General features: G+C 61.2%; 1 non-coding gene and 1 pseudogene across 1 annotated transcript; both read right to left on the bottom strand.

The window, feature by feature from the left end:
* LOC143694589 (28S ribosomal RNA) overlaps nucleotides 1-6,530 on the bottom strand; it is an 8,855-nt pseudogene extending 2,325 nt beyond the window's left edge.
* An 817-nt stretch (nucleotides 6,531-7,347) lies between these two features.
* Nucleotides 7,348-7,500, bottom strand: LOC129131548 (5.8S ribosomal RNA). Its single transcript, XR_008535696.2, has one exon. It is a non-coding gene; the product is annotated as a 5.8S ribosomal RNA (ribosomal RNA).
* Between the last annotated feature and the right edge of the window lie 2,500 nt (nucleotides 7,501-10,000).

Below are 10,000 nucleotides of genomic sequence, written 5' to 3' on the forward strand. Positions count from 1 at the left end.
AGGGTTTGGTGCTTCCCACTCCGAAAGTGTTTCTGCAGTTGCGGGTGGTACAGACGCCGGTAGTGCATCCCAAATTGACGGCATCGCCGCTCTCTTCCCTCCAGCTTGAATCCATAGTTTCTCATACATTTTCTCCATCTCAGCTTTCTCCAGGAAGGTCTTCATCGTCTCGTCCGGAGACTGTGCGATGCGATGCAGTCTCCGGGCCTGCACACTGGGAATCAGTCCCGCCAATTTGATGACGCCCAAACCGCCGTCCCTCGTGCTCGAGTACAAGATGGCATCACCCGTGCACGGAGATAGGTGCATCCAGTCCTTAACCGCTGTTCGGATCTTCAGGTCAAGGGCTTCAAGGGCCCCTGCTTTCATCTCTGAGTGGTCAGCCAGGTAGGTCAGTCAAGGAATGGTTATGTTTTGAGGATGTCAAGTTTTTGCAGAGGTTTAAGTGGGGCTCGGTCAACGCGTTCGAGCCAGACGTCTAGTTTTGCGGAAAGGTTGGTTTTTGCAAACCCAGTCCAGGGGTCGATCTGCAGGCCGAGGTATTTCTCCGATTCCCCGGGGTTAATCATGTTCAGGGGTGTGCCGTTGATGCTCCATGCAGTGCAGTTGTTGACAGTGTAAGAGTCTTTTGTGGGCTTGATGTAGAAGCCGTGGCACTTTTGTCCCTGCGTTTTGAGACCTGTGAGATCGCAAAAGGTCTCCAGTATCTTGATGTTCACGTTCATGTTCTCCCAGGAGTCGCTCAACAAGACCAGATCGTTAGCGAATGCCATGGCAGTTATCGTATGCTCTCCACGATGGAATCCTTTGCCACTCTCTTCCAGCTTGCACAGCAGGGGGTCCATTGCCATGTTGAATAGAAGGGGTGACAGCGGATCACCCTGCTTCACTCCAACCCGGATCTGGATTTTGTCCGTGTGCGTGTTCTTCTTGACGGTACTGATGTCCTTGTACATATTGTCCACCAGTCCGACGACGCGGGGATCCACTCTCCGTTGCTGTAAAACGTGTAAGATGTGCTGGTGGCTCACGGTGTCAAAAGCCTTAGCAATGTCCACGAATATAACACCCAGTGATCTATGTTCATTTTTGGCAGTCCGAATTATAGTTTGCAGGAGCTTCAGGTTCTCAGAACATCCCGCCGCACTGATGAAACCTCTCTGCCTTGGGTTGAGGGGGCACGCCTTAGTCATCCTCACCGTCACGATCCTGGAGAACAGCCTCAGCAAGATGGAACCAATTGTGATGGGTCTCCAGTTGTTGATGTGTCGCTATAGGACACAAAAGAACACACGCTCACACCGTTCTCAAGGTGAAAGAGAAAAAAAGGGCCGTTTATTTTCTGACTCCAACATTTATAGTTTTCCAAAAGTGACAGTGGATTGGAGGGTGACAGTGGCACCTCTCCAATGCCACTGGTTAAACCAACAGTCCATCAACTCTCTCCTCCTCCATAAAGGAATGCAAAACAATGAGTTATTTACAGAAAGTGTGTGAGAAAATTCACTACAAGAATGTCAACATCAGAAGGCTTAGAAAATCTTAAAAACTCAGGGTGACAGTTGATGTCCTTCAGGCGCTCCGGTTTTGTTGATTTGGGGATCAAAACAGTCCTGCACCCCCTCACCATGTCCGGGATGTCACCAGATGTTAGCCACAGGTTGAAGAGCTCAGCAGTCTGGGCATACCCGGGATCCATCTTCCTGATGTCCCCAAGGGCAATCCCATCTGGACCTGGTGCCGAGCCCTTGCTCATTTCCCGCATGTTCTTTTCAATTTCTTTGGCCATAATTAACTCCCTGAAGGCCTTATGGTGGGCCTTCCCTTTAATTTCAAAGTCTCCAAAGACTCTCAAGTCTCACACCAAACTGTCCAGGTGTTTCCCATCTGGCCTTGAATACTGAATAAATTTCACTGGGTGATATATCACAGGACAGACATTCAATGTCATCCAAAATGATCTTCGCTAATTTCCCCATCTAGATGGAATAAACGCTGAAAGCGGAGGTAGTTACCTCTTTTGATCGCTCTGTCCTTCATCCACTTCTGAAACTGTTTTCTTGGCTGCTCCTCCCGAGTTTCCTTTTTGCTTTTCCCCCGGAGTGCTGTTCTTATTTGGCTCACTGATTCCAGGCAACCAAAGCAGTCCTGCGTTGTCTGATTATTGAGCAGTGGTCGCACCTTTTGGCCTTCTAATAACTGTTCAAATGCTCTGGGGAAGTTGTTAATTGTCCCATCTGATAAACGTTCTTTGATCCTTTTCTGATAATGAGCCTGCAGTCGCCCCACCCTCTGCTGGCCAACGGTTTCCCGGAGACCGTTATCCCTATCAAAGTGGTGTCCAGATGTCCCTATTGTTCCCTTCCCAGCAGCTGGTCCTCCCGGCTGGTGGTTCCTCCCAAGTCCATTGTTCACAGTTCCTGCCTGGGATTGATGACTTGACCCAGGTTCTGATTTCAACTTCCCAGCTGCTCCCCCACCCACTCCATTCTTCCTGAGCAGCATTCTCCTTTTATCACCAATCTGCTTAGCTGTTTTGCTTGTTAAGTGTTCCTATATGAGCTTATTAATGTTTTTGTGACTCTCGAACTGTACCTGCAGCTTGACAAGTAGCTCTTCCTCCTCCTTTGTCCAGCATCTTTTGTGGGCTCCTCGGTTTGATGTTTCTTTCGGTTGGGAAGCATCGATCCTCTCCTGGTTTCTAACCAGTGGATGTGCCAATCTTTTGTGTTGTCCTAGGCCAATTTTAGTCATAAAATCTCTACTGCATACCTCACATATCCACTCTCCCACTGGAGGCCCCGCATCCTTCGGACCCTTGCACTTTGCAAAATGACAAACAGTACTGTGATGGTTAAAATCCTCCCTCCCACACTAGGCACACCGAAAGCACACCCACTTCCTCCCGTGAGACCCCTTAAGGTGTTCAATTAGGGCCAACATCGAGTTGAGCCGGGTACCACAGCAAGGACATGATTTTTGTCAGGAACAGCCACCTTCACGATGTCATCCGGTGCTTGTTCACTGCGGACCTCAGGCACTGGAGGCAATGCCTGTGGTGTACCCTCTTCCCCCTTCCCACTGCCTCCCTTCTCAAGTACATTCTGATCATCATCCTTAGGGGGACTAGGATTAAGTCGTCCCCCTCACTCAGTTGTGGTGTAGGCTGTTCAAACACCTCAGGAACCCCGTTCAACACCCCCCCATTAACAGAAACATGAACCACCCCCTGTACATGCTCCTGCAGATCTGACCTATACAGTTCTAGAGAAAAATTCACCAGCAAGCCCAATTCATTTTCTGTCAATTTGGTGGTTGTAGATGTTACAAATCATCTCAGGAGGTCTGAGTGCCCACCGATACCCTAGTAAGGTGTAACGGCTGCCCCCAGTTTCCTCCTCCGAGAAACGGATTTGGATTTGGAATAGCCGAGTCATGACCAGATTCAACATCGGGAACGGAATGGGTGCTCAGCCCACCTCCGAACCCGTCGCCCCTGTCCAACCGGGGGGCCAGGTTTCAGGTAGTAAGAGAGTCATAGTTACTCCCGCTGTTTACCCGCGCTTCATTGAATTTCTTCACTTTGACATTCAGAGCATTGGGCAGAAATCACATCGCGATGCTTTGTTTTAATTAAACAGTCGGATTCTCCTGGTCCGCACCAGTTCTAAGCTGGCTGCTAGGCACCGGCCGAGGTGGGACGCCAGCCCGGGGACCCCCTCCAGGGACCCTCCCCCGCGCGAACTGCTCGGCTGACGCTGGCCACGGCCGTGCGCCGCGGGGACGCTGCCGGCAGGAACCGACGGGGCAGCGGCGCGCTACGATGATGGTGGAGGTCGCCGATGGGGCGCCGGCCGCGGCAAGGCGGAGGGCGGGTGGAGGGGAGGGCGGGCGATGCCTGCCGCAGCCGGGGCGATCCAAGGGAAGGGCCTGGCGCGTGTCCAGAGTCGACGCCATGCGCGCCCGCGCACGCCCCGGCGCCCGGGCGGGCCACGCGGAGCACACTCACCCGCGCGCAGTGCCTCGTCCTGCCACGGTGCGCGCCCAGCCCCGCTTCGCGCCCCAGCCCAACCGACCCAGCCCTTAGAGCCAATCCTTATCCCAAATTTACGGATCCGGCTTGCCAACTTCCCTTACCTACATTGTTCCAACATGCCAGAGGCTGTTCACCTTGGAGACCTGCTGCGGATATGGGTACGGCCCGGCGCAAGTCTTACACCCTCTCCCCCAGATTTTCACGGGCCAGCAAGAGCTCACCGGACACTGCCGGAACCGCGACACTTTCCAAGGCGCGGGCCCCTCTCTCGGGGCGAACCCTTTCCAGGGCGCCCAGCCCTTCACAAAGAAAAGAGAACTCTCCCCGGGGCTCCCGCCGGCTTCTCCAGGATCAGATGCGTCACCGCACTGGGCGCCTCGCGGCGCCCGTCTCCGCCACTCCGGATTCGGGGATCTGAACCCGACTCCCTTTGCTGAGAGCAATGGAGGCCATCGCCTGCCCTATCGGAATGGCACTCACCTATCGCTTAGGACCGACTGACCCATGTTCAACTGCTGTTCACATGGAACCCTGCTCCACTCCGGCCTTCAAAGCTCTCCTTTGAATATTTGCTACTACCACCAAGATCTGCACCTGCGGCGGCTCCACCCGGGCCCACGCCCCAGGCTTCGAGGCGCACCGCAGCGGCCCTCCTACTTATCACGGCCTAGCCCCCGCGGGCATCGCACTGCCGGCAACGGCCGGGTATAGGCCCGACATTCCAGCACCATCCATTTTAAGGGCTAGTTGATTCGGCAGGTGAGTTGTTACACACTCCTTAGCGGATTCCGACTTCCATGGCCACCGTCCTGCTGTCTAGATCAACCAACACCTTTTCTGGGCTCTGATGAGCGTCGGCATCGGGCGCCTTAACCCGGCGTTCGGTTCATCCCGCAGCACCAGTTCTGCTTACAAAAAGTGGCCCACTGAGCACTCACATTCCACGGCGCGACTCCACGCCAGCGAGCCGGCCCCCTTACCCATTGAAAGTTTGAGAATAGTTTGAGATCGTTTCGGCCACAGGACTTCTAATCATTCCCTTTAGCGGGTAACCCTGCCCATTGCCGAGTGCCAGCTATCCTGAGGAAAACTTCGGAGGGAACCAGCTACTAGATGGTTCAATTAGGCTTTCGCCCCTAGACCTGGGTCGGACGACCAATTTGCACGTCAGGACCACTACGGACCTCCACACAGAGTTTTCCTCTGGCTTCGCCCTGCCCAGGCATAGTTCACCATCTTTCGGGACCTAGCACGGACGCTCACGCTCCACCTCCCCGGCCCCGCGAGGGGTCGGCGGGCGAGACGGGCCAGTCGTGCGCCCAGGGCTGCCACCTCAGCAGGGGCGTGCCGGCCCTCACCTTCATTGCACCACAGGCTTTCGACGACGGCCCCTGACTCGCACACATGCTAGACTCCTTGGTCCGTGCTTCAAGACGGGTCGGGTGGGTAGCTGACATCGCCATGGACCCTGGGCGCCGGAGCACGGCCCGTCAAGCCCGGCCCAGTGGCGCTGTGCGGTTGGGGTGCACTGAGGACAGTCCGCCCTGGTTGACAGTGGTGCCGGGTGTCTGTGGGCTCGGCCCCTGCACCCCTGCGTGAAACGCCGCACTGCGGGGACACCGCCCCCACCCCCCCCACCCCCAGGAGGGGGAGGGCGGGGGAAAAGCGACGCCACCAACCATGGCACTGCCAACAGGGGGGGGAGGAGGGCGCTACGGCGGTCCTCTCCCGCGGCCCCGGGATTCAGCAAGACCTGCTGCCCGGGGGCTGTAACACCCGCTGCCGCTCGCGCGGTGCTCGGCCACTTGCCCGCCAGAGGCCTTCCCAGCTGACCCAGAGCTGGTCGTGGTGCACCGCTGCAGAGGAAATGTGCCCGGCCATGGCCGGCTGCCGGTCGGGTGGCGGTCCCCGCACCGGCCCGCCCCCCCCGGCTCACCCCACGCATGGGGTTCACCCGGGGGACGGAGGGGAGGCGGAGGCGAGGATCCGCCGAACCCGCACTGGCTGACCACAACTCGCTGGGTTGAATCCTCTGGGAGGACTGCGTGTGCCCCGCCTGTTTACCTCTTAACGGTTTCACGCCCTCTTGAACTCTCTCTTCAAAGTTCTTTTCAACTTTCCCTTACGGTACTTGTTGGCTATCGGTCTCGTGCCGGTATTTAGCCTTAGATGGAATTTACCACCCGCTTTGGGCTGCATTCCCAAGCAACCCGACTCCGAGAAGCCCCGGGCCTGGCGTGCCGGGGGGCCACTACTGGCCTCACACCGTCCGGGGGCTGCGGCCTCAATCACAAGGACTTGGGTCCCCCAAGAGCTCCGCTGGGGAGGGGGCCTTCTGTACGCCACATGTCCCACACCCCACCACGGGGTGGGGATTCGGCACTGGGCTCTTCCATCTTCGCTCGCTGTTACTGAGGGAATCGTCATTAGTTTCTTTTCCTCCACTGACTAATATGCTTAAATTCAGCGGGTCGCCACGTCTGATCTGAGCTTGCAATCCCAAAGCTCGGCCGCGCCGCGCATGGGGGCGTGCGTGACGATGGCAGCTGTGTCTCCCCCGCCCGCTATGCCACCAGTCCCCCCTCCTCTCCGTGCTTCCGGAGGGAGCCAGAGAGAGAGAGTGCGCGTGCGCATGAGCGAGCGACGAGGAGACGGAGAGCCCCATCCCGGAGACAAGAACTGAAAAGGGAGTGGGGCAGAGATGGCCCCGCATGGGAGGACCGGCTGGGCGGTGGCGCGCACGACGGCATCAGCGGGGAGAGAGAGAGGAATGACGGCGCCCCTCGGCGTGCCCCAAGACCACGACAGAAGAGGAGGGGGGCGGGTGAAGGGAGGACGGGGTCGGAACAACCATCCCCGGTGCTCTCGCCACGCGCGCTCGCTCGGAAGCATGGCACAGTACCGCCGCGGTTCCCACCCACAGACAGCTGCCGGTGGGGGGGGACGCTGGGGGCGAGGCCGTGCCTCGCCTCCCCTTCTCGCCCTCCTCTCTCTCTCTCAGCCCATGGCAGCGCCTTTCGACGCCGTCTCTCGCTCTCCCCAGGCTGCCGTGCCACCGCATCCACGGCACGGTCCCAGCGAGGACGAGCTCCACCCCAGCGGCTTGCTCCGGGAGTGGGGAGCAACGCAGTGAAGGGATCGAGGCCTCCTAGGGAAACGCTTCCCTTGCCGAACCCCTGACTGCCTTCCCTTGGGCACCAGTGGGACGCTGCTGCTACCACCGCCACCGCCGCCCGCTGCGGGCAACAGGCCAGAGAGGCGACCCCAGCCGTGCCGCTAGCGTGGCCCCCGGATGGCTATTGATCATCAAGTGATCCTCAGACAGGCGTAGCCCCGGGAGGAATCCGGGGCTGCACTTGCCTTCGAATGGTCAATGGTCAATGTGTCCTGCAATTCACATTAATTCTCACAGCTAGCTGCATTCTTCATCGACGCACGAGCCGAGTGATCTACCGCTAAGAGTTGTCTGGCTTTCGGGCACTGCTCACGCCAAGTGGCCCCTTTTTTTGTTACTCTGGGGCCGAGGACGCGGGGGTGCGTGCCTGGCTTTGACCATACGAGCACGCAGAAACAGAAGGGGGAATAAAAACCAACTGGAGCAACCCACGCTCTGAAGGCCGGCCAAGAGGTGGGGGAGCCCGCGCTCCTGACCGCCTCCCCTGCGAGGGGTGACGCCGACCTCACAAATGCCGTCCTTCGGAGGCGGACCAGGCGCCCGGGCTCAGCCCGGCCTCCACACAGAGGGCCACGCGGCGCGCGCTGGAATGCGGGAGGGCACAGCAGCCTGCCCGCATCTCACTTTCACGGGACGACACGCACAAAACACACGGCATGCCGCTGGGGGCGCGCGGCCATCGGCCCCCACACATGGCGGCTCTCCCTTGGCCCCCGACGCCGCAGGCCTCACGGAGTGCTGCTGCGCCGCTGCACGGCTGGCTTATCTCTTTCCCCACTGCACAGCCTTCCCCTGGCTCAAGACGGCACGCGACGATGACCAGCCCCCGCCGGCACGCCTCCTGCAGGACCGCTCCCCTGCCGGGCAGGTGAGAGACCGGCGGACGCACTCCGCCGCTGGCCCCGGAGGCGGGCGCCACCGAGAGCCAAGCTGTCATAGCCAGGGCCCAAGGCCTGCCGGACGACAGACGCTGCCGCCACCAGGGCCGCACTCCCAGGACCGCCACCGCCGCATCGCACCGCCAGGGCCCCTTACCTCGGGCACGCGCCCGGCGGAAGGCAGGACGGCACTGAGCTGGGGTGCAAGTCCTGCGCTCCTCGTTTGCACGCGGAGACCAGGCGGGGAGAAGCGCCCCCATGGCTGCCCTGCGCGCCTTCCTGTGGCCCACATGCGGCCGGGAAGGGCGATGGAGGATGCGACGAGCGGGGCCCGGGACGAGACCGCCGCCGGCTGATGGCGGGCGCCTTCCGGCTGACCATCCCCGCAGGGAGGGACACCCGTTGAGCGGCGCTGCGGCCGCTCGGCATGGGATCGCCTGCACTCGCGGGCCTCCGCTGCCGGAGGGCCCACCGAGCGCTCGCCCCCACCAGCAGGCGGGCAGTTGAGCCAGAGGACGGCTGGAGGACAACGGCGCTGCCGGTGCGCGTTCGAGGAGAAAAGGCTCCTCGAGGAGAGGAGAGGTGCCGGACGCGGCGCCGCGCGCGCCAGAGACCGCGGCGGCGGGTTGAGGAGAGAGAGCGCGGGTGGGCCCCAGGGGCCGCGACCCCGTGGCTGAGGAAGGGCAGAGAGGGTGCGCTCTCTGCCGGCGTCACCCATTACGGCGAGGCGAGTGGGTCAGCCCCCATGGGCCACGGAGGGGGGGGGCAGGGCACCCCTCCCCGGTTTACCCCCGCGGCGCGGGCGGGACAACGACAGTGACGGAAAAGCGCGGCCGGTGGCAACGGGACAACCACTGCAGGGGATCAGTGGGAGTAGCTGCTCCCCACCCCTCAGTGGCACCCCGCATGGCCACCGCCTGGTATGCCTGCCGCCACCGCCGCCGGCACCACAGCCATCACGGCGGGCCACGCCGAGCCGCCCGAGTCTTTAAACCGCCGCCTGGCCCTGCCGGCCCCTTTCGGCAAACCCACAGCATTTGACGATGCCGAGGGAAAAAAACTGGGGGGACTGCCGAGGCGCGGAGCGCTAGGTACCTGGCCCTGGGGCGAGGGAAACAACCTGCATGGCCCCACCGGGGTACTTCCCCTGCTGCTGCCTTTGGGGGAGCGTGCACCGGCGGGGGTGCGCCTGACATCTGCCGCCACCACTGCCACGTCCTTCTCGGAGCCCGGGGTTTCCCTCAGTAGCCCGGCGCTGCGTGCCCAAGAGGACCGCCGTGGCTCAGGCCGCCCCGCCACCCAGCTCCCTTGCCCTTGCCACCTCGGCCGCCGACGGGTGCCAGAGCCGGATGGCCGGCCGTCGCTCGAGGGGCGCAGCAGCGATGGAAGGGATGGGCGTGCTTCCGGGAAGGGGCCATGCCAAGCACCCCTCCCTCCTGACACTTGTGCGGCTATCTCGCGCGCACACTGAGGAGAGCCGAGCTCGGGAGAACTCGGGCCGTGCCAGGGCACCTGCACGTGGCACGCTGGCAACCGGCGTTCGGCGGCGCCGGCCGTGGCGGCGAGAGGCTCGGGGGCCCGCGGCCGCGCCCCCGCTCTCTGGCAGGGACGGACCGGCGGCAGAGCGGCGCAAGGCTGGGGTGGGAGGGGTGGTGTGCGGGGCGGGGGGGCAAGCCGCTGCAACAGCAGTGAGCGTGCCATGCTACTAGGCCTGGCCGCGAGGCACGGTGTAGCGCGGGGAGAGCCCCGCCTGCGTGCACGGTGGCAGGCGCGCGTGACACGCTTCGCCACGCCGAGCGGCTTTTCCCCCCTCTCCCAATTCCGACCGCCCGCGCCCGGAGGTCCCGCACGCCTCCGGTCTCTCTCTCTCTGGGGCTGTGGCGCGCGGCGAAGGGGAAGGGTGTGTGGCCC

Source organism: Agelaius phoeniceus, chromosome 7, assembly GCF_051311805.1.
Source record: "Agelaius phoeniceus isolate bAgePho1 chromosome 7, bAgePho1.hap1, whole genome shotgun sequence".
NCBI lineage: Eukaryota > Metazoa > Chordata > Aves > Passeriformes > Icteridae > Agelaius > Agelaius phoeniceus.